Below are 25,340 nucleotides of genomic sequence, written 5' to 3'. Positions count from 1 at the left end.
TTACAACACTAGTCACAACTAGAGATGCAAAAAAACGGCTTTTTTGAATCGTTTTTTTACATAAAAAGCCGGCTTTTTTGGGAGAAAAAACGAGAATTTTGGAAATTTTGGCTTTTTTTCATTTTCATGATTTTTCTATCTAAATAGCTTTCTTATAGTATATTCTATAGTTAGATAAGAATTCCATTACCTAAATGCGATATTTCGCTCTGAAATTCACCATCAAGATGGATGGAGCACATGTTTTACGAATTAAAGCTAACATGAAGAAGGTAGTATTTGAGGGCAATTTTAGAGGCTATTTAACTTTATTTTAACTTTTGAGTTATCGACATTTTTCTTCTCTAGATCATTTTAATTTGTCATCCGTGTTTCATTTCTAACAGCTTAGTACTCTAGCTTCTAGCGCAAAAGTTAAACTTACGTTTCTCTATATATTCGTCAAAGCGTACGGTAGGTTTTCAATATATCCGTCAAACCGTACTTCCATATTTCTGTTATACTCTGCAGTGCTCTGCAGTGATTTACCAGTAATTTTCCAGACAACCTTGAATACCAATTTATACAAATAATCCGTAGCAGATTTAGAAAAGTACTTTAGGAGGGGTTTCTCTGATTGTTTCGTTTTCTAAAAAATTCTAATTTTATTTGGGAGGTGCTTGAAGTTTATGAGTACAGGCATAACTATTTCGTTTTGTTTATATGCTTAGCAATAATCTTCCGGATACAACCTTAAAGATCATTTTATACTGAGAATCAGTGGCGGATTTAGAAAAGTATTTTGGGAAGGGTTTTTCTTACTAATGTTTAGTTTTTCTAAACATTCGGAATTATTTGACGGGAGCTTAAAGTTTATGAGTAAAGGCATAACTAATAGATATTTCGTTTTTTGCAGACATTCCGTAACTTTGGGGAACATGCTCAGTCCAAAAGACCACCCCCTAACCTTCGCAAAACCGTCACTGCTGGTAAATAGTAATAACGATTTAAAAACAACTAGATAAAAGTCGGCCAACTCACAGTACACGCACTGTTTCTACATTCACACATGGAATGAAGAAAAGCTTTGTCAGAATGGTCGAATGTTGGGTTGAATCCCTGACTTACCGATAGAAGCGCAAAAGCTAACCACTCAGTCATGTTTGTTGGGCAGTTGTATTTAGCTTAACTTAAATATATTCCGTAGTCCTTTTTGGGGGGGGGGGTCCTTAATGATACGTTGAAATCCTCTTGTTAAAAATGAACAAAACTTGAGTATTGGGTAAACCGTGATGGTGGTTATATAAAACTTAACTGTAGAATTTCAAGAATATACAAAAGCAAAAGCTCTAGATGTGCAGCCTTTAAGTGTATCATATAAATCAAAGTATTTCTCTTATGTTTTATTTTAATTTTATTCTGTTTCAAAAAGAGGGTATGGAATATTTTGAAGTAAAAATACTATATACAATTTTGATAGTTATTTGTGTATTTTTTTAAAAGAAGTGTTTACTTTTAGGGTTGGCTGGTTTATACCAACTTTTTTTTAATAACTGGTTTAAACCAAAAAAATTAAAAGAACGAAAAATGCGAATAGTGTGAACCTCATGGTGACATTTCCACATATCAAACCACCTGCAATAGTTTTATTTCCCTTTCACCTTTTAATCAAGATGTTCCATGTTCAATTCTCTGTCGAATCACAACCCTTCTTTCATGCGTAAACCAAGTAGCAGTTCGGATGTCACTTTAAGCGAAAGTCTTCTTCTTGATAACCTCGGTATTACGTAAGGATGTTAAGCCTAAACATACGAAACGAAACCAAATTGTATATTTCTGCATGCCTGAATGCCTGCTGTTTTATAAAGAAGCCAAGGTTGCTTAAATATATTGATAGAAATTGGCAAAATTTATCGATTGCCTTCGTAGCTTCAACATTAGCTTGGATTGGACTTTCAATTATATCTACGTACTAAATTTATAATTTAATACCTCAGTTTTAGCATACTGATTATGATATGTTGACCTTTAAATTTTACATGCAAAGCAATAACAGGGTTTTTCCGTTATTGTTTTACATTTCAAGTAATGACGGGATTTTCCCGATGGCTAGGGCGAGAGCTTCTCAATTTAAGAAATTTACTGACCGGACTTCTTTAAGCTTATGGGACTTCTTCCAGCATAACCTCGCTGTTCAATAACAACACCAAGGCGAAACAAACTTATTTCTGTGAATATGTAATATAAATACATAAAGCAAAATATCTAAATCAAAATACCTGGTTTATACCAAAAAAGCCTGGTTTAAACATCCCCCCAAAACGGGTTTTTGGCATTTTCTAAAAACCATGATTCTTTCCAACTATGCTTACTTTTGTATATAAGAGATTAAAAAATTCTTATTATATACATTGCTTAATCCTTTGGAATTCATAATGTAAATATGTTGAAGTAAAATTGTTTGAAATATCTTTCCGAAATTCATGATTTAGTTTCGAGGTTTTATATTATTATCAGCATCAACCACTAATTAAATGACTTTCTGTGTTATAGAGAAGCGAGACAAAGTCTGCTTTATCAATTTAAAGCAGAAATTTAAAAAAGCCCAAAATTTCCCAAGCAGAAAAGCTAAGCAGGAAAAACCGATTTTTTTTTCAAAAAAGCCGGTTTTTTCCGAGCCCTTGCATCTCTAGTCACAACTCATATTACTCTCCACTGTACTCTGGTATTCAGTTCCTTGTTCTTAAATATTTAGTATTTACCACAGCATGAGCAGCTTTATGAAGCGCTTTTATTCAGAGTACAAATGCATGCCTTCATCGTTAATTATACACTGCCACGACGCATATTTTGCTTCCAATTGTTACGTCAAGATAGCACTATACCTGCTACAGAAGCTTACCGGGGAGTAGCGATTAGGTTTAGCATCTCTATTTTGTTTCGGAGTGATCTTCGGTTCTCCAAATCTTACTGAACATCCTTTCACGTCATTATACTATTAGGTACTGTATGTGATGGTAAGAACCATTTACGTCCGTCCTGGGCATAATATTCCGTTCAGTTTCTTTCAATATACCTCCATAAATTCCGTATCTAGATAATCATGACAGATGTGAATTTACATAGCCGGACAGTTACGCAATAGGACCGTTTCCTCAAATACATCGTCAGTCATAATACTGCAGTGACCCTGTCATTATCACAACCGATTCGCCCCACGAGTCAGACTGTTCCAGATATAGTTACTGTTTCGAGCAACATGTCACATCGTAGCTCTGCTAACTTTTTCATCTCATTGGTATCGATCATGCTCCAATCAAACTAGTCATTCAAACTCGTGTAATCACTAATTCTCAGAGTTCCATTCACTTACTATCTACCGCTACGATAAAGCAAATTGAACTGTCTACCACAGAATCATAACCAGGGCCCGGATCTTGTTGAAAAGTCAACTTTTTTCTGTTACGCATAGGACAAGGCAAGTTAAAATAAAAACATTATCCATCAACTCTTGATTTTAAAAATATTTTTTTAGGGTCAACGTTTGGTCACTTTTTGCCGTTTTGAAGTTTCAGGTCAATTTTTAATATTTTAAGGTAACTTTTAAGTCACTTATGGTCTTTTTATTCTGTTTCTTCTACATAAGGAAATCTTAAAATAAAAACTGTTTACGGATTTAAAAACAAGAAGTTAAATGATCTTTTTTCCTGCTTCCTGATTATTGGGATAGAAAAAACTGCATTCCTGACAAGTTAATGAACACTAAGCTGTAGCTGGTTGACGAGGGCTGGGGGTTCGTAAGTGGCCAAAGCAGATGGTTGTAGGTTGTTTACCACAAAGGATATGACTACGTGAATAACTAAAAATAGATTAGAAGAAGTACAAAGATTTTAAACAGTGTTTTTATCTGTTATTCTGGTGTATACGATCTACACTTGCGAACATTTATTTCTTAAGTGTGCTTCCTAGTTTCAGCTTGAGAGTGAATTGATGCTTTCAGTGTGTAGAATGCCGAGGCCTAAATTATCTACAACTTCTCATTTAAGACAGATTGTTTCTGAATTTAGTGTGGATGTTTTTAGTACTGGCGGTACAATATTACTTTGCAAGTAAAAGTGGCAACAGGAAAGATACACTGTGCAAAAGCATAACGGAAGCGAAAAAAATTTACGCGCAGTTGAAAACAAATATAGAACCAAGTGTTCGCAGTTGTTACTTGTGGAGAGTGCTTCGAGTAGTAAAGGCAAATCCTCAGATTTCAAAAGAGTTGTGTGAAGTTTTTGTTTCTTCAAATATTCCTCTTTGGAAACTCAGTAATGTGAAATTGCGGGATTTCCTGGAGCGTCATACAGGTCGTTCCATTCCAGACGAAAGGAATCTTACGAAAAATTAAATGCCAAAGTGTAACCGAGGACACAATAAGAAAAATAAGAGAGGAACTTTGAACTCAGAAAATTTTTGTTTCTATAGACAGACTAGTGATGTGAAGGAACGCTATATAGTCAATATTATTGTTGGGGCAATGAAAGCCGACGAACCTAGCAAAATATTTTTGCTAACTGGTGAAGTGTTGGAATCTGTCAACCATTTTACAATATATACACATTTCGATAAATCGATATCTCTATTTGGCCTGAAGGTATCCAGCATGTTGATTTTGTATCAGATGCTGCTCCATGTATAAGTAAGGTTGCTAATTCAATAAAATCGTAACAATGTTTACAGTTATCTACTGCAATGCTGAATAAAGTATGAGCTAAATTTTCTGACGATTGCAAAGTTCCTGAGTTAGTTTGTTGTATCACAGCTTATAAAATGTTTATATGTTGCTTAACTGGGTATAGGTCCATATATATCTGTAATTGAAATATGAAATGCTTAGCTGTTTACTAAATTGGTCAAAATTTAGTTTTAATATTATTGCTTTTTTTAAACCCAAGACACAAATGATCAATTGACTGCAACTAACTAAAACAAAACTTTTGAAAATGAGTGCAAATGGTAATTAAAAACCAAATGATATTTTAAAAAATGTCAGTTTTAATGAAATAAACGTTTAAAAAACTGCAAGTTTTAAGGTCAACTTTTGTGAATTGTAGGGTCATTTTACAGGAAGTTTAGTGTCATTTTATAGGTTACTTTTTAGAAAATTTTAGGTCAACAAAATCCGGGCCCTGATCATAACTATCTCAGGTTCTTGATTCTCTTGTCATTGTTACGCATAACGCCACAGACATATGCATCCTTGAAATCCTTTCGAATTTTAGACCCTCTTTACCTCTTCAATACTTACCACTGATAAAACGGTCCCGACAGTTTTATAGGAATTTTCTTGCAACTGGTAATTCTGACTCTCTTGATCATTTGTTGCGTTTCACAATTGTCTTAAATCTTACAAGTTGCGATCCTAGGTCAAAACGTGAAATTGTCTCAGCTCTCTTTCATATTCCACTCAGTATTGGAAACGATTCAGGCAACTCAGAAGTCAAAATACTCGCACAATGTATAATCTTTTCAACAGCAATACTCCTCAGTGTACTGATATAGACAAGGGCAATGAGCTTGCCGAGTACCCCAAGGGCCTCTTTACACCTCTCGCACCTGAATCTGCGGTTTGGGTACAAAACCTCGCGGCCAGAACCTCGCGGCGACAACCTCGCGGACCAAAACCTCGCCTGGCCAATAGCTCGCCTCCCAAAACCTCGCGGCCCAAAATCTCGCCGGGCCGAAACCTCGCCTGGCCAAAACCTCGCCGCCCAAAACCTCGCGGGACAAAATCTCGCCTGGCCAAAACCTCGCAGCCCAAAACGTCGCGGGTCAAAATCTCGCGGGGCCAAAACCTCGCCTGGCCAAAACCTCGCCACCCAAAACCTCCCACCCCAAAATATCGCCATACCCAAAATCTCGCCTGACCAAAATGTAAATGTTCCAACAGATGATAAGGATGACGGTATAAAAGACGCTGTTTCAGAAGCAGTATCACGGGTATTTGACCAAGTTCCGCGATACCATATGAAAATTGTATTTCTGTATTAGAGGATTTCAATGTTAAGATAGGGCGACAGGATGTTTTTAAACTGGTTATAGGAAAAGAAAGTCTGCATAAGGAGAGTAATGACAACTAACGGGGTTAGTTTCGTGAACTTTGGAACATCCAAAAACTTAAAATTTTAACAAAAATCTAATAATATTTATGAAAGTATGAAATAATATATGAGTTTTTACGACGTACCTTGATTATGTCCTGTAGGTTAAAGGAGACGTAGATGACCAGGATGAAGGAAATGATCGAATAAAAAGTGGGAGGAAACGGGAATAACCCGAGAAAGCCCACGTACACGATGTTTTAAATCTTATTATTATTATTATTATTATTATTATTATTATTATTATTATTATTATTATTATTATTATTATTACTTGTAATGTGAAATTGCATATTAAGAAACTCATTGGGTAAATTTTAAAGAAAAGTTTCATTCGCGGCGAGGTTTTGGCCACGCGATGTTTTGGGTGGCGAGGTTTTGGCAACGCGAGGTTTTGGCCTGGCGAGATTTTGTCCCGCGAGGTTTTGGGCGGCGAGGTTTTGGCCACGCGAGGTTTTGGCCCTGCGAGATTTTGTCCCGCGAGGTTTTGGGCGGCGAGGTTTTGGCCACGCGAGGTTTTGGGCGGCGAGGTTTTGGCCACGGGAGGTTTTGGCTCGGCAAGATTTTGTCCCGCGATGTTTCGGCCGCGAGATTTTGTCCGTATCCCGAATCTGCACATCATTCTTACCGAGTCGACAAACTCGATTTAGATTCTCCTTATCTACAGCCTAATGTTCATTACATTCTTACCGAATAGAATCATCTTACTGCACCGATCTCGATTTCTAACATCACCTCAGTCGTAGCAAATAGACGTAGCACAGTACATATTTTGTCTCATCCATACCTTTGTTCTTTAACTGACTTACCTCTTGACTGGAAAACTTCAAAAATCCTTATGTTTCTCAAACTTCACAAAACTATTCATTCTTTTAGCTTATGCTGCCCTATTCAACTAACGGTAACATTTAGTAAAATACCGGAGCACATCATTGTCAAACGTCTTCATTTATCTGGCACTTCACAAATAATTCCACTCGAGAAAAATGATTTCCAAATTTCTTTCAGCATTAATGACCAACTATTTTGCCTTTCTAAATCCATCTATAGTCACTTTAACACAAATAATGCATTCTGCTGGTCCCTTTTGATCTCGGAAAAGCGTTACACAAGGTCTGGCATCTGGCTGTCATGTATAAAGTCAGTTACCTTGACTATTGCTTATCTAGATTCATTTTTAATTTTCCCAGTTGTCGACTGGCTTAGATCTGTATCAACTCCAGTTTTTCATTTTCCAATTTCCTTCATTTTGGTGTTCCAAGCATTTCCTTCATCGCCCTTCTATATATTCTATTCGTTTCCGACTTTCCTGTTGCTTCACGTAATGCTAAATTCTTTCAGTATGCCCCTTGACACAACCTTTTTTTGCGATGGGTTAAACCATTCATCAACTCAATCTGACTCTTGAGGATGCTACCAACGAGTTTGTTGACTAGTACTCCTATTGAAGACTAAAATAAATCCAGTTAAAACACAATCTATTGTATTTCTTGCTTCGAAACATTTTCCCTCTTACACCGCAACCGAGCACTCCTGAACCTCACATTGCAAGATGTGCAGTCTCCAGAAGAAAAACTTGCAACATGAGCATGCAAGTTTATTGTGAAACTATTCCTAATAGCGCAGGGAATTAACATAACGTCTAAGTGGCACGAATCACGCCAGGGGAAACCTCGCACACTTATTTTGGAGCAAAAGACTTCGTAGTTTCACAGTAAACTTACACGCTTATGTTGCCGGTTTTTTGCTGCGAACTGTACCATTACAACCTACTTGTAGTGCCAAATACCTTGGTCTAGGTTTCGATCACCATCTAACCTAGACAGCACATCTGAAACATATCAACAAGGAGGCGTACTCTTTCTTGTCCCAATCTGCTGAATAGTCTTGTGAAACCACCTAGGTACTTAATACAATTCTCAATATATACAAGATTTTTCTCCGCCCTGTCCTTACATACGGTTTCATAGCTTAGTTATCGGCTGCAAACTTTACTATGAGAAATTGTGAATCCTGGAACGTCATGCCTTACGCACAGCTTTATGTATCAAATACCTAGTTTCACTCAAGATCTCTATTATTGACTTACATTTCCATAAATCTTGTATCATGTACAAAATATATTACCCAGTGACTTCAAACCAACCATCCACTTTCCCAGCAAACTTTTCAAGACCACGCCCGAAATACCTACCTCGCTGCTGTTCTCTTCACTCCGCTCTCATTACTATTCACTCAGTTTATATTGTTACATTCTACCTCAAGACTACCCTAACACCATCTATTATGAACTATACTGTGCAGATGATCATCATCTTCTGGAATAGTCATCATATGAGCAGTAACCCCTTCTGATCCAACAGGGCACCTTTGTCTTGATTAGTGCCTAGCGCCGCCTCTAGGGGAAAAGAGAAGCAGCACTTGCTGCACCAACAGTTTGTAAATTTTGCTGATTTAGCACAAGGATGGTACGTTAGACACCCGAAGTCTAATTAATAAAGTACAAAAGCAAGTCTTGAACTGAAATTAAGAGAAAAATACACTGAATTAAACAATTTGTAAGTGAGGAGTTGAACAAGGTTTTCCTAAGCGGTATAACCTATCTTATATGTTTGCTGATTAGTAAATCTTGGGCAGTGTCGTAAGCTGAAACATTAGTTTGGTTGGAAGATTCTTCAAAAGTAAGCTAAAGCGAGATATAACGTTTTGGAGATTTGAATAGTGCCGTTCAAATTACTTTTATTAGACAAAAGTGGAATTTAGAGAGAATGAAAAAGGCAACGAACATGATTCATGTCTAGTTTTATTTTAATATCTCCTTCCACAGAGCGAAACAGCTATATTTCTAAGCACTGCACAATATTTTACTACATATCTATATTACTAATACATTGGCAGAATCAAAGCGTCTTGATGAATAAATAGTATTTTTTTTTTCAATTCAATGATCTCAAATTATAATATTGATAGTATTCTTCAAACAAGTATTCATGAACAACACATACTATTGCACATAGAGTCACATCAAATAAATATGAATATAAAAATACAGTTTAACGGATACTTATATTTTATTTAGAATTGTTCTTTGTTTGCTGTTAATAAACATAATTTCCAGAAATATTTAGACTTGATTTTCCTTCCTATTTTGATTCTGGTACAGATTCATGCGTCGTGAACCAGAGAAAAGGGTAGGTCGAATTTTAGAATAATTGTAAATAATATGACCATTATTATTATAAGTCGTAAAATAGGAATTATAGCATACAAACAGTACACGAGTTTTTTTATTTATGTATGGGCAAATATTAAAGTATTGAAGTATGTTATATTGTGGAGAACGCATGGAAGTTTATTACAATATTGTTGACTTGATATGTGTTTCATGGGCGGCGATTAGGGGGGGTAAAGGGGGGCAGTTGCCCCCTCACTTTTTTGAAGTGATCCATTAATGTATATAGTTTAATTTGGAAATGGAGTTATTGTATGTATTACTGGTTCATAGAAAAACAAGGTGCCGTACAATTTGCCGTTGCGTGAATACGTATTGGTTGTCTTGCCTTGGAGTTAAGAAAGCTGCAGAAATTGTGTTTTAATTGCCACGGAAAATGGCCCAAAAATTAACCTATTGGAGTTCAACATTTCCAGCTTACTTCCATTTCTTCTTACAAGGACTCGATGTGTTAGCTAGTAACTTTGAAACTAATTGAGAAAACATTTCGAAAAAAGGAAAAGTCTTTTACAAGTTATTCTTTAGTTGCAGAAAAATTGATAGTTCCTATAATGTGGTTTCTTCTTTCTAATAGTAAGGAATGTTGATTAAAAAGAGAGTAATAAGAAACAATTTCTACCATTTCCATTGTTTTGCAGTGTAATACACAAGTGAAGTGGTGTGTTTAAGGATGTACAAGTGTATGTACAATTAAATTTAATGGGTTCAACAAAACTTTAGGTTTTAGAATTATTTTGTATAACTGGAGTGTGGAGTGATTCTAAGTGTTGTTGAGTTTTGATGTATTCCAAGAAAGCGAAAACTGCACCTAATAGCAACGAATATGTATCAGGCGTAACATATGCTTGTATTATTTACTGTCTTTCTGAGAGTAATATCATACATTTAATAACAACATGTGTGGAGTTAAAAATATCTACTAAGCTCTTCATTAACACCAGTTTCAATATAATTTTTGGGAAGCAAGCCTCATTATTCATTACTATGGTTAATACTATCATTTTCATTTATTTTGTTAAATAATCTGATCACACAATTTTCCAGACAGAATTTTAATATGTTCATGAGCAAGGAATCAAATCTCTTCTTACACTTTTTTTTAAATTTTAAACTTATTTCTGAAAAACAACACGCAAATACCTAATTGCAGCTTTCCATCATTATATGGTAATACACTTTAATATATATATATATATATATATATATATATATATATATATATATATATATATATATATATATATATATATATATATATGTATATATATATATATATATATATATTAAAATAATAATATCAAAGCAAAATATACGTTAAAATACAGATAACACGATATACTGCATACAGCAAATTTATATAGAATGAAAATTTTGTTTATAACTAAAAATATCTACATCTGGGTATCCTTGTGACATCTTATTATACAATATACACATTATCCTGACAGGCGATACATCCAATGCATTAGTACTTTGCGCTGAGAGATGGAATATGATATTATGGGATCTCGTCACTCTTTGTGGGACGTGAATTTTGATTTTTGATAACAAATATTCTGAATCTATTGCACTATGAATTATTTTATATAAAAAAGATAAAATGAAACGAGTTCTTCTGCTTTCAAGAGATTGTAATGAATATTTGTTTCGAATACCTTCGTAGTTCTCAAATTTTAGATATATTCTTGTTTCTTTATATGTCAAAAAGCGCACAAATTTATTTTGAATGTTTTCGACTTTGTTTATATATTTCTTACTATTAGAACCCCATATTATCGCTGCATATTCCAGCTTAGACCGTACATTGGCAGTGTATAATGTTTTGAGGACATTAGTGTTTAAAAAAGCACTTCTTAATCTCATCACAAAGCCAAGGTTCCTAAAGACCTCACCAACTACTCTGTTGACATGAAAATCGAAAGATAGGTTTGACTGCAGAGTGACTCCAAGATCAGTAACATAATCTACTCTCTCAATTGGTGTTTGATTAATTGCGTACATAGTTCATTTTCCTGGTGCATGATACTACTTTGCATTTTCTAATATTTAGTAGCAACTTGTTTGATTCACACCATTGGGAAATAGCATTAATGTCACTTTGCAAAGAAATAGCGTGTAATTCCGTGGAGATACTGCGATAGATTTTTAGATCGTCAGCAAACAATTGTCCTTCACTGTTTAAGAGTACAAAGGGCTGGTACCTACTTGCGTTCCTCTTGTCAATTTACTTAATAATATATGAAATACGATGTATGGTATTTTAACTCAAAAAGGTAGTATCCTATTAGTTATACAACCTTTCGTTAAACAGTGTTAGCATCAAGCTGGGAAACTAACAATAATATGAAAATATTCAGATCATGTCTTGCCCCCCCCACTTTTAACGTGCAAACGTCGCCACTGATGTGTTTCAACATTGCGTGTGCAGAAAACAACACTGCAATCCTTGATAAACTTTGGGTATAAACTCCCATAGCGCCAAAAGCAAGCATTTCTCTAAGTTCGTATGTACCTTTTCTTATCTTCATATCGGCAATCACCTACCAAACGCTATATTTGTTGTTTTGAAATTCGCCTATTTATCTATCTATCTATACATACATACATACATACATACACACACACACACACACACACACACATATATATATATATATATATATATATATATATATATATATATATATATATATATATACGCGTCATTCACATGCAGAGGTGGATTATGTTTGGTTTAGAAAGTCATGCAGAACAGACGGTGTTGGCATGTGGAAGACGCTTATAGAGGTATACATATAAATGTAGATGTATAGATTGACAGATAGACCACTTTAAAAACAAGATCTATATAAGTCTATGGTTGGGTGGGTGTTTATTTTTACAGACACGGAGTCCTGCAGAACAGACAGGGTGACAGAGTGAAAGATACATATTGAACTGTCACATTAAAAGTTCATCTTCTTATTCAATAAGATAAAATAGGTAAGAAATTTTGTATTTCTAACAACTTACCATAGCGTATCTTTAAACAATCTAAGGTTGTAAAATACACAGTTATTTGTATTTTGGAACTCGATAGTTAGGTGAAAAGTACCGAATTATGGATTAATTTCTGCCATTCAGAAAACTGGTTTATCACACTATTTTTGACATTAAAATACGACGTAAGAGATACTGTAATGGGGAAGTATTCAATCTAATGAACTTCTCTAAATAGACAACAATGTTCACTCACTGTATTAATTTTGACCTTTAAGCACTTAAGCATAGATATATGTGAGGATAGACCAGAATTGGAAAAGAGATCGATCAGTGCTTATTGTAAATACATCATTCCTGTATTTTACTGATGTGGACGTTTGAAACTAGTAGCTTGTTACCCCCTAAAGCAGAGAAGTAGGATATGCCGACGGCGCGGCCAGACCAAAGTTCTTGGAGAATACTAATGATAAACTGGCGGACTTGCTAGCGAGTAAAGGTCTTCCAGACTAAGCAACTATCGCGCCCCAGCAAAGCCTCCCTGCCTATCTGTGTCGCACAATGGCAACAGCCATTCGGACCTGGTTTTCCGTACACATCAAGACACTCCCGTATTTCATCGCGGATGCAATGGTACGTGCTAAGTCACCATTTGAGTTTGATACAGTCTCTTATTCCCGAGAGACTTCTCCTTTGCACTGGGATCGGAAGCCTTTACTCACGATCTTGGGGTCGGCAGCTTTCCAAGTCGTAGTTTGTTACTCTCATGACAGACAACCGACATTCACCTCCATTAGGATAGCTCAAACAATACTAAACTTTCTCTAATTACGCTAGATATACATCGCACATTACCAGATTCAATGAATAGTTTAGATCTATGACAAGAGACATGCTCATTTGAGAGTTGCAATAACCTCGGGCAGGCTCGTTCAAACAATATAGGACTGTCTACGTTTTACGTGTTTATTTACAATTTACGTATTGCAGTTAAGTTGCCTTTCAATACCAATGGTAAGTGTAGGTCGCCATTTGGGAGAAACCGCCACACTCCCCATCGGTAGTTCAGTTTAAACAATGTGAAATTTCTTCGGTTTACAGATGAAATACGCTGTACATCACAAGAACCAAGGCTGATGTAAACTGTCTCCCTTTAAGGATAATGACCATATCAAAGCGGTGGCTCCCCTACAAGGGTCGTGGATCTTGCACCCAGTAAGAAGTAACTAACATCAGAGACGACGAATTGGATTCACTACCTTCCTTAGTCTTGAGGCAAAATACGAATATAATACAAACATTCCATCAAGGACACAAGAGCACACACGGACACAAGACACAAGAGGACACAAGCATTCTTTGAGAGTTAAGCTACATCACCCTTCCGATAGGGCGTGAATCAGCCCCCTCAGCATATCATTACCCCTCCTTTCATACATGTTTCGGTATCAAGTAACCTTATCTCCCAGCCGCAAGGACACGACCCAATTTCCCGTAAAGTCTCAGCACCGCCCGAAGGAGAGACAGTTTTAACAACCTACCTCAATAAGGGCGTGACGATGTGGCACTTACACTCACAGATGAATGGCACAGGTTAGAGCCCATTTCGGACGATAGCCGAAGCTTCACCTCCGCCGGTGATTGTTAACCAAGTATGTCGATTACTGTTTAAAGGGCTGCAGTTTTGGAACGTCCAGCCATAGGAGACTATGAGTTTCCTTGCATTTCCCCCGTTTTGTCCCCAGATACTAAGACCTAGAATGCTATGCGGACCCAGCTATGACAATTAGTGTTTCTTTCCCTTTCCCAGAACGAGATTGGAACCAGCCATTCGTTATGATCAGAGTGACAGTATCAGTTGGACTATTATTTTTATTAAGGTAAGTTGCTGTTGAAGGGTTGTAATATTGGTACCAAACTGCGCGACCTTCTTCTCTAATTACTGAACATATATGAAAAATCAATAGATGAAGAACAAGTATAAATGTAAATCCGGAATATTGATTAAGATGTCTCAAGATGGAATTCGTTGTTCTCTTTTCATTCATCATATAAGAAAATATATTATAATTAACAGAGCGTTTTGATATATAATTAAAAAAGACATTTATGTTGTCTGCGAATGCAACTTTAATTAAGCGAAATGGAACGAATTAGGTTTCTTTGTGTATACATTTAGTTCATAAATTTATTTAAATATACGTAATTTATGTTTTGTATCACGATATCTCATTTATAACACTATTATACAGCATATCGATTTCAGGACAAAGATATTCTAGAGTAATATTCTCTCTCTCTCTCTCTCTCTCTCTCTCTTTCTCTCTCTCTTTCTTTCTTTCCTTCTTCCTTTCTTTGTCTTTCTCTTCCTTTGACTTTTATATTCCAAACGTTCTTAGATTTTAGTTGCAGCATGAATGAATTGAATACATCAGACAAATGATCATATCTGAGCATAAATCAACTACTGTATATACTACATTGAATTTTTAAACTTCGTGTGTATAGTTTATTGTTTAAAAGGTACGTTGAATTTTTAAACTTCGTGTGTATAGTTTATTGTTTAAAAGGTACGTATTAACTTAAATTTAACAGGCAGACTAAAATTAACCACTATGGGTTCTTAAACCTCAACAACCTGTCAGATTTACAGCCGAGCCATTCGTCAATAACAGCTCTATGAACCCTCTGGTCCTTAATCGATACAGGGGTTGTCCTAGTTTGCTTTCCGTCTTCTCGGTTGAACTGTAAATATGTCTACATTTGTAATGTTAAATTCTCGCCAAAAGAGTAAGAATACTTGAAGTGGCGTTCATATACCCGCACCTAGAGTAGTGGTATACGAGGGCTGAGCAACAAAGAGTGAGACTGATTTAGTACCGCAGTTTCCTTTGTTGCCGAATGCCGGCACGTTTGATAATTGAAAGAGTTTTATTTCATGTATACTCTCACTAGGTGGCAACATTGTCATATCCACACATCAGTATCAATGTCGTACTTCTTTCTCAATATTTGAGTAAACTCAACGAATGAAACTCATTGCACAAGGAGCAGTATGCTTACAAAATATCTGTTACATTCATTATGGCTAATACCGGCTTGCTTCTCGCATAAAAATGTGGTATGGCAAAGCATTATTTAAGGTTATAAAGAAAATCTAAAATTGTAAGAATTTAATTTCAGTTAGTGGTAAAATCAAAATTATGCTTCTAACTTTCACTAACTTTCGGACTTCAATACTGCAGCGAGGAAATCACAGTTTCCGCTTCCTGCTTCCATCTCAGTAGGTGCAGTACTATATGGAGTGTCACCTAGAGGGGGCTCATCTAATCCATATCATCGGCTTGTCAAGCCAATGTTACGGAGGGCAGACCATCCCACATCATCGTGATGTTCTCGGTTATTCTCGGAAACTACTGCTCGACTAGCTCCGTTCAGGCTCATACTCACCTCTGCTTCGGTTTAGCTAATCCACCGTACAACACTACGATACTCTCAGTGATCACACTAGCCCAAAACTTCCTCAGCAGCTGCGCCGCAGCTGTTATTACGCATAGTAGTTTTTATTCACACTCAGTTTCCTGTTTTTCTCACAGATCCGCAACCATGGCGTCATTCCTGGAACTGTTTTCGTATTCTGATGCATTATGGCGATACAACTCCCTGTCTTCTGGACTTCTGCCGAAAGGAACGGCTACGACCTTGTGTTTTTACTTCGTTTTTTTTCTAAAAAGAAACTTAGTTAATTACAAATTAACCAATTGAGGTAAAGTTCATACATGATCCCCTCAGATGAGAAGCTTATTCAATAAAAGTGCCTTTCCTTTCTGCCTATCCTTCCGCTACTCTGCTTGTTTTCTTCCACTTTTCTCCCTCCTTGTGAGGTCCTACTGACAATCAGATTTTCTCTTCAGTTCAGAAGTTCAGTTCAGATGTCTCTATTTGCGCTATCGAGTAATATGCGGGCAATTTTAGTCACAATAACCAAATAATAATAAGGATAATAATAATTTTAAAAAACATATTAACAGCACTAATTAAAATATCTAAAAGCAATGAGCCAAAAAGTTTTCGCAATTACGTAATGCCGTGATACAATCTATCTTCTGAGTTAAATATTCTATTGACCGTTAGAGACAAGCATTACAATAGTCTTGGTGTTTGTGGTATGTATATTAGGGTGGAGCGAAATGGAGGGTCGATTATCAAAAGTTGTAAAACAAAATAGCACTAGGCGCCAAAAGTTGTGTATTGACTAGTATAACATTCTTGATTCTTTTCATAATTTTTAACTTAATCTTCATTCCCCGCAAAGGCATTAACATTTTGCAATTTTTAGCAAAATTTATTATTTTTTTAAAGTATAAAAAAAAGTTTAAAGCTGTCCGATGAAATAGAAGTAGGTGTCAAAACTTGCATAATGACTAGATTAACTACACTGTTCATGATTTTTAAAATAATTTGCATCTTCATTTCCCGCAAGGACCTGAAATTTTGCTGTGTGTATGGTAAATTTCGAAATTTCACTTAAAATATAGAAGTTTTAAAATCCAACAAATCACTTCACAGTAGTTTAAGAAAGAGTTGTGTTCACTACCATAACACTTGTGGTATTAAAATAATTTTCGTGCTTTATCTTATTGCCTGCAGGAACCTTAAAATTTTGGAATGTATACGGTAAATCTCAAAAGTCATTGAAGACACTGACAATCTTCAAGCACTGTCAGACAATATCTTCTAGACGTCAAGCCTTGTGCGTGACTAGTATAATTTCGATGATTTTAAAAATATTTTTTTTTTTGGTTTTTCTTCGTTCCTCCAACAACTTTTAAAATGAGGTTTCACACTAATATCTAAAAATACATTGAGCAGTTAATATTAAGATGCATTATATAAATTTAACAATTTTGCATTGAATTTATTTTTGATATGTAGCTCTTTGCTGGTTCCCAGAACTCACCACAAGAAGGTGGCTGAAAGTAGAGTTCCGCCCATCCGCCCTTCCTTTGGAAATTATCTCTTTACCTCGTTGGTTTATATTCAGATTTTCTTTCGAATGTGGGCATATCCAAAAGAATTACTCTGAAAAATCCATCTCGAGCTAAAACACTCTTCATGCCAAGGTTACACTTCAGACGAAGCTTTGGTAACAGTTTTAACGCACTTCTCGATTGCCTGTGTATGACATGGCAAATGGAAAACAGACAGGAGGACAGATGAACCTTCCGTTACACATTTCTGTAGATCATCCTCCAACAAATGGCACGTCAGTGGTGGCTGGGTTACTTCGCGTTCTTTCCAGTTGGTTAGGTAAGTGTAATCGTGAGCACTAAAGTGTATTGCTGGAACACTAAACTTACGTACAGGAAATGTTTAGATTGAGATTCTCAACCTTGTGTCAAGGATTCTACGCATAGCTAGTTTTCGAATATGCTTTCGATCACCGGCGAGCATAGATACCAGTAAATTCTCCGGATGCTTAAGGAAACCATTAAGATGAATTTCCTATCTCCAATGAGCTTCAGTTCATTGTTTAAGTACCGTGAAAAGGCTATAGTACGATATAAGTTCACAGGAGCATCCTTGATAGAAGAATTACATTTAATGTAAAACCACATCGGAGCATATACTTTCATGATGAACGTAACCAGCTCCTTCAAATTCGAAGATAGGCCAGTAGTGCTTACGTACACTCTAAGAACTCTGTTTGTAGCAGCGCCGTAACTTAATTTTTTTCTAGGAGGGGAGCATTAATACGCGTATTTGGGTAAAGTTGTTTTTCTAATTCTTGGGCCCCCTCTTTCCATCTTTCTCTTACTCTTTATGACCTCTCCGGAGCCTGTAGGCCCTCCCGCATGGCAAAGTCTCCGGGGGCGTTTGTTACGCATCTGGACCCGTTCCATACATAACACTAAGAGCACAATATTGACAAATTTCAAAGCCATATGAACAAATATTATTTCTAGGGCCAGTAACAGATATTTTTACTGAAATGGGCCCACGACGCATTTTTGCTTTATGTATCTTTTCTGTGATGTTTTGTTTATGTAGATTTAATCCTGTGATGTTTTGTAGTGAACCTGTTTGATACTTCATTTATAATTTCACGTTCGTATCGTATATGGAGTAAAAAAAGTCTTAAAATGGCCCCCTCGAACGGCTATGAGCTTCAGTGGGTGTAGCTGCCCCCTGCCCTCACAAGCTACTGTCCTGGTTGGCAGTAGTTATCAATCTGGCATAGAATAATTTTCAGAATTTCTTGACAGAATGTTCGGTGAAAACTCACCAGCAAAGTTTGCTTTGCAAATATCCCACATAGTGCTAAGATTTGGTCTGTGCTAATGTTTGTACTTTGGTTTCTGACGTCTCTTTCCTTGAATCGCTTGAAACTAACGTTTCGTAAATCCTCACAATCACTGGCGCATATCTGTCTTCAACATTGGGGGGACGAGTAATACCCTACTTTCCTTTAGCTATGTTCAAACTATTTATGAAGTTGAAAAACGATGCTCTGGACGATCAGGGGAGCAAAGTTGCTTTCAACATTGGGAAGCGGGCGTATTTGAAAATTATTCTGGGGGACATCAACTTCGTGTCACTTTTCTTTCTGGCAATCGGACACTAATTATCACATTTCTCCCCAAAATACACATCTCAATTCGTATTATTAGAGGGGACAGTCCCCCTCAATTGGTTAAACGTTTTTCTATAGTTCTCTAGAATTTTTGAGGACCAACTGTTGTACCACCTAAATGCTCTTGAATATGCCTTAGAATATACCATAAAAATTGCAAAATTTCAGGCCCTTGCGGGGGATGAAGATGCAAATTATTTTAAAAATCATGAATGGTGTAGTCAATCTACTCATAATGCAACTTTTGTTACCTAGTTCGATTTTATTGGGAAGCTTTAAAAAAAATTCAGTATTTTCTGGAAAATTCAAATTTTCATCAAAATTGCAAACATTTAAGGCTTTTGAGGGGAATGAAGATAAAGTTCAAAAATTATGAAAACAAATCACGAATGTTATACTAGTCACTACACAGCTTTTGGCACCTACTGCTATTTGATTGCACAACTTTGATTTTTTTTCGCTCCACCCTAATGTCTATAGTCTAATATTACAAGTCTAAGTCACTTTACAAAGCATGTTGATAGTTTATATTTAATGTATTACAAAGCCAAAAAATATAAATTATTTACCACAATATATTTAGAACAATAAAGTTGTAACCGTACAAGCAAGCTCATAAGTGAAATTGCATTACCTGGGTCTTATTTGGCCAGTAACTTTGAAAGCACTTACTGCAACTGAGTTTTAGTGTAAATATAATATAATTCTCTACCAAAGTAAGCACCCCAATCGATGAGTTTCTCAATATTAAAGCAAAATAAAATATGTTAAATGTTTATGAACTTGATTGTACAGTCCACTTGAAAAAAATTGCGATAGCTAAACGCCGTGCAGATAGGCCACCCAATATACACCTTCTTATCCCATAATCGTGTCTGGTAAAGAGACCCCTTCTCTCTCCTCCTTTCTTCTCTCACTTGCTAAAATTAGCTAACAACATGAACGCAATTCTAATTTCAAACTACACACGTATTAGTATCGATAAAATGAAATAACAAAACCGAGACGAAACAAGATTCATAAGTTGGTTTAGGGAGAAACTGAAACACACACAATGAAAAAGTGAAACCAATACATGCCTATTACACAGAAGTTCAAAAATGAGGCAGACAGAGAGAAGGCGAAAGAAGAAGAAAAATAAGAGGGAGAACATTAATTTTCTCGTGGAATTCTAAACTTAGTAAGAAAAGAATCTAACATTATAAAGTTCCGTTACCAGAAATCCAACAGTAATATGGAAATAACGTTTGTTTTTATATATTTTTAGGAGTATTCGAATATATAGAGGATGCTTGAAACATATATTAAGTCTCTTTCATAAAGTATACCATACTTAAATCCAGTAGAACTATAGATCTCACAGACACATCTAAGATAATGTCAAAAGTTTAACACACAGACTTTGTTTACGCGCGGTTCGGTTGAAAATGCGGTAGTGTTCATTGGACGCACTGATGCAAACTATATTCGAATAAACCCAGTAGGTAGCGTAGGTCATACTTTCCATTCCAGACTACTAATGCAAAGTGAACAAGAAAAAGAAAAAAACGAAAAGAAAAAAGAAGAAACAAAGATAAAATTGAATGAGTGCTATCTTACAGCTAAATATTTTATCAGAAATATCCTATATTAAAAGTCCAAAGTGTATCATAATGAAAAGTTACAAATGTTCAAATGGAAAATTGGATGTTCCTTATAGATGTAGCAGACCTTGCATATTTTAAATTTTGACGTGAATATATCACATTGAATTTTAGGATGGAAACAAATTTGTGTCGAACTAGTATAAATAAAATTTTGTTTTCAAATAACCAAAGATGTTGCCATTTTCTAGTCTTTTCCGAAGATTTATCTGTTCCGAACATCCAGCATCACTTTCGTCTCTTGCGAATATAACATTGTAATTTGCACAGATAGAATGAACACGCTAGAGCTCAAACGGATCATAGTGTCAGTCGGATGATATTGGTTAGCTTATGGATCACCACTGGGTCGAGGATTTAAACCTCTAGTGACCCAGTAATTCGACTGAGACTCGGTAACCCAGATGATAAAAAAGATATTTTGCTTATTCCGTTGCATTTAAACAGTATTTCTTTCAGAGATAACCAGGACAAGAGATGTTATCCCCAGAGCAAGAAAAACTCGACGCTGAAGTTGCCAGTTAAATGCATTCTCCAGACCAGGCCTATCGGTCTCTTGCTCCGTTTTAACTTCGGAACACGCACACGCACATGAAGTACGTGTGTACGTGAGAGAGAGAGAGAGAGGAGAGAAGTGAAAGATGCAACGACAGGATAGGGAAACTTCAAGAAAGAGAGACGAATATAAATATGAAACTTACTTCTCATTGCAGTGTATGATGAACGCATACACTGTTTATTCGAATTCTCGCCAGTGATGCTTTGTAAGTTCTCCAACAGAATATACATCTTTGTATGCAGCCATTATTTTTTGCGAAAAATTATTCTATGTGACGGGGAATCGAACCCAGATTCTCCGGTTGGAAATCTGGTACTTTACCACTACACCGCCGATTGCTTTACACAAACATTGTTCAACAAGTGTTAAATCCCTTGCCCTTTTTCAACCAACTTTCGTAAATCGTCTCTATCATGATAAAGGTGCTTGCTTCCACATTCTTAAGCATTGCACGTCTAATATGAGAAATAGATTCTTCACTATCACTTTGTAAAAAATGCAACTTTGCGTGAACAGGATTCGAACCTATGCTGGACTGCTGTATTAGTCGTAACTTTATTACGTTACCGCTACACTATCAGTTTTATTGTTACTGAACATCAAATACAGAACTTGTACTCAACTATTCTTGATAAAACAGAAGATTATTTAAACACCGTGAAAGTGAGTACTCAGTTTAACAAACATAAGAAACAGAAAGTAACAACAATGATAAAATAAAATAAAGAATAATAACAATAACTAAAAAAGAAAGAAGTTTATTCCAAAACAACTTCTAAAAACCGGGTGACATAGTGGCGATCGCGTTCTGGAGGATAGAACTTTCGACGTGTTCGTCTCAAAAATTCAAAATAAGTGCACGCATCCAACAAGGGCACATAGCGCTGGAAATAGGCGAGAGTACTGGCTGCAAGAAAGAGCACGGCCTGATGTTTAATGGGGGGGAAACGAAAATCAGGGAATAACATATGCTCCACCGTAAACTGAGAGGGCAGACGATGGCTAATACGTCCCACCAATTCCTGCAAAGCGTGCCAAATAGGAGGGGCTCCATCACATTCGGTATAGCGATGAATCAGAGTGTCCTCTTACTTGCATTTATCACACAACGCATCAGGAACGCGTTGAACAAGCACGCGCGTGTAGGAATAAGCTGCTGTACAACCTGAAACCAGTTGACTTGCATGTGCGAAGGTATTACGCAGTTCGCGATTTTTACCCACACTTGCTGCCAACAGACGTGTGAAAAAAGTTGTACGACGCGCAGCATCGTCTGAGGATAAGTTAACATTGCAAGAACACAATATAACGAACGTGCATTGTGTGTCCGCGGGTTGAGGATCACCCCGGAATACGTCCAATAGCGGATGAAAGTCCGGACATACGCCGGACACTGGGATGGGAAGTGATTGAAGGTGCGATTCATAGGATGTTCATAATCCGGCCAAAAACAACTAAACCAGTGATTAGTGAAAGAACCAGCTGAATAGAACGCGGAGTAGGAAACTGACATGAACAAAGTTTGGCATTTTAAGCGAATGTTGACTAATCCTAACCCGAACAGAGAACGTGGCGGATAAAGTGCAGTACGTGGAAGACGGAAATAAAATCCGCGCCAGATATGCCAGAGGAACAGAGATTCAAATCGTTTGGCGTATATCTCTGGTAAGGGAAAAACTCGCGTCTGGTACCACAGTTTGGGTGCAACATGAATATTGATAAAATATATACGGTGTAGTAAATGAAGTCGACGAAAACGCTGGGAATGAAACGAACTGCATACTTGTGTTAATAGTGGTGCCCAAATCTCATCATAGTGGGGAGTAGGTTAGGATGTAAAGAGAATGCCTAAAATAGTTAAGGAAGTGACATGCGGTAAATTTGGGGAACCAGGAGTGTTCGCAGGTAACTGAAAATCGTTAAATTGTAACACAAGAGTTTTCCTGTTATTATAATGAAGGCCAGAGCAACGTGAATAGCGCTACAGAACAAGAAAAACGCCCTGAAGGGACACAGAATCCACTCCGGGAATGGTTAAATCATCAGCCAACCGAAAATGTTTTGGCTGCGAAAAAGTGAGGATCCCGAGGGGGATAAGGTTGCCAGACGCTAAAGAAGCGGGTCTAAAACTAAAGCAAATCATATAGTGCTGAAACAACACCCTTTACGCAAACCACGCCGTAACGAAATGATTGAGGATAAATGTCCATTAATTTGAATACTGAAATTTGCCGCAGCATACAGATTTAATATTACCTGACAGAAAGCTGAAGGAAAGCCCCAGGCTTAAAGCGTTAAGCGGAGAAAGTTATGATCTACGCTATCATAAGCTTTAGCCAAATCAACTGCTAGGGTTCCTGCTGGAAGCTGACGAGAGTGAAAATATGCAAAAAGATCCCGGAGAGAGCTAAGAGTGTACTGAATGTTATGAGTTTTGTGTAGCGCCGTCTGCAACGGACTAATTAATCGTTGAATAATAGGACGAACTCTGGCTGTTACAACCGTTGTAGTAAACAATTGCAGGTCTTCTGGTAATAATGAAATAGGCCGGTAATGGGAAACCTCACGTGCAGTAGGCGATGTCGGGATAAGCACCACTATAGCCATATTGTGATAAAAAATTTCACCCGAGAGCCACGAGTTAAAGAGCGAAACAAGAGTTACTCTGAGAAAAGGCCAATAACGCGTATAAAAGGAAAAATTCGAACCGTCGGCCCCTCGTCAACTGCGGCCCTTGGCACGCCAGAGAACAGAAGAGATCTCTTCCTCTGTGATTGGACGCATCAAATCATGACCATCACTCTCTGAGAGCTTGTGGGGGATGGCTGACAAAAATTCGGGTACTGAAGTGTAATCCATAGTCTGCGCACTCGCAAACGCGGTACAGTACCGAGTAAATTCTTGTAAAATTTTGAACGAATCTGTCGTTATATTGCCATCCGCCAAAACAAGAGACTCGATGAAAGTGGCGCGCCTTTGACGCAACAAGAGATCTACATGATACAAAGAGGATGTTTCCTCCGGAAAACAATGATAGAAGTCCTCTGAAAAATATGCTTGAAGCGAGGCGTGAGTATCTATCTTAAGTATCCGACGTTTAAGATCATTTATACTGGCCTGATTGACAAGAGACGGTGGTGACGCCCAAAGTTCACACACTATCATGCCACCTGAAACTAGAAGCTAAATAGGGCCTATTACTTATTTAGCGTTGATCTTTGGAACAATCAAGCTTTTTCCTGTAAGGTTATTTGCACTTAAGTGCACAACGAAATTCATTTATTCGACGACCTAGGGAGAAATTAGTGCCCACTAATAAAGGAAACCATATTCAGCCCAGAAAAAAGTACAGAAATAAAAACATATTATGCAGTAGTTTCGCCGTGCAAATTCAAAAGTACGCGAATAATAATAATAATAATAATAATAATAATAATAATAATAATAATAATAATAATAATAATAACCTGTATTATAAGATTGAAAGTGACTGTGACTTATAGTCTCTTGAACTACCCGACCGATGTCGATCAAATATTCAACATTGCTAATGTTCGAACCTGGGAGTATTTTTATCTTTTCTTTTTAATGGTGTTACTTAGGGGAGGGGGAGGATGGAAAAATATAAAAAGATGAATAAAACTTAATAAGTCTTTAATGAAAGGGCCAATCTGGATGAAATTTTCAACATGGATTGCGTTTGTGTATGGAATGCTTTTAATCATTTCACTTTGATGGTGGAATATAGAGAAGGGGAAGGACGAGAGGATATACAAAACTCAATGTAAATAAAAATAGAAGTGACTATGTTAATGAGTTTATAAGTCTTGAACTACCGGACAGATCTGCATCAAATTTTCAACATGGATGAAGTTCGAGCCTGGAGTGGTTTTCATCATATCACTTTGACGGTAAAACTTAGGGATTTGGGAGGGGAGGTGAAAGATATATAAAAATAAAATAAATATAAATAAATAAACTCTTGAACCACGCGATCTATCTCGATCAAATTTTTAACATAGATTAGGTTCGGGCCTGATATGGTTCGTATTATTTCACTTTGACGCTAGAACTTACAAGAAGAAAGCAGACTTTGGTAAGTGAACTTCGATGCCATTTTTTGCGAGGTGGTAGTGCACATTTAAAGAGTTAATATTGCAAACTGGGA

The sequence above is a fragment of the Thermobia domestica genome, chromosome 2, assembly GCF_964235325.1.
Source record: "Thermobia domestica chromosome 2, izTheDome1.hap1.1, whole genome shotgun sequence".
NCBI lineage: Eukaryota > Metazoa > Arthropoda > Insecta > Zygentoma > Lepismatidae > Thermobia > Thermobia domestica.
Note: the sequence above shows the minus strand (reverse complement) of the source record.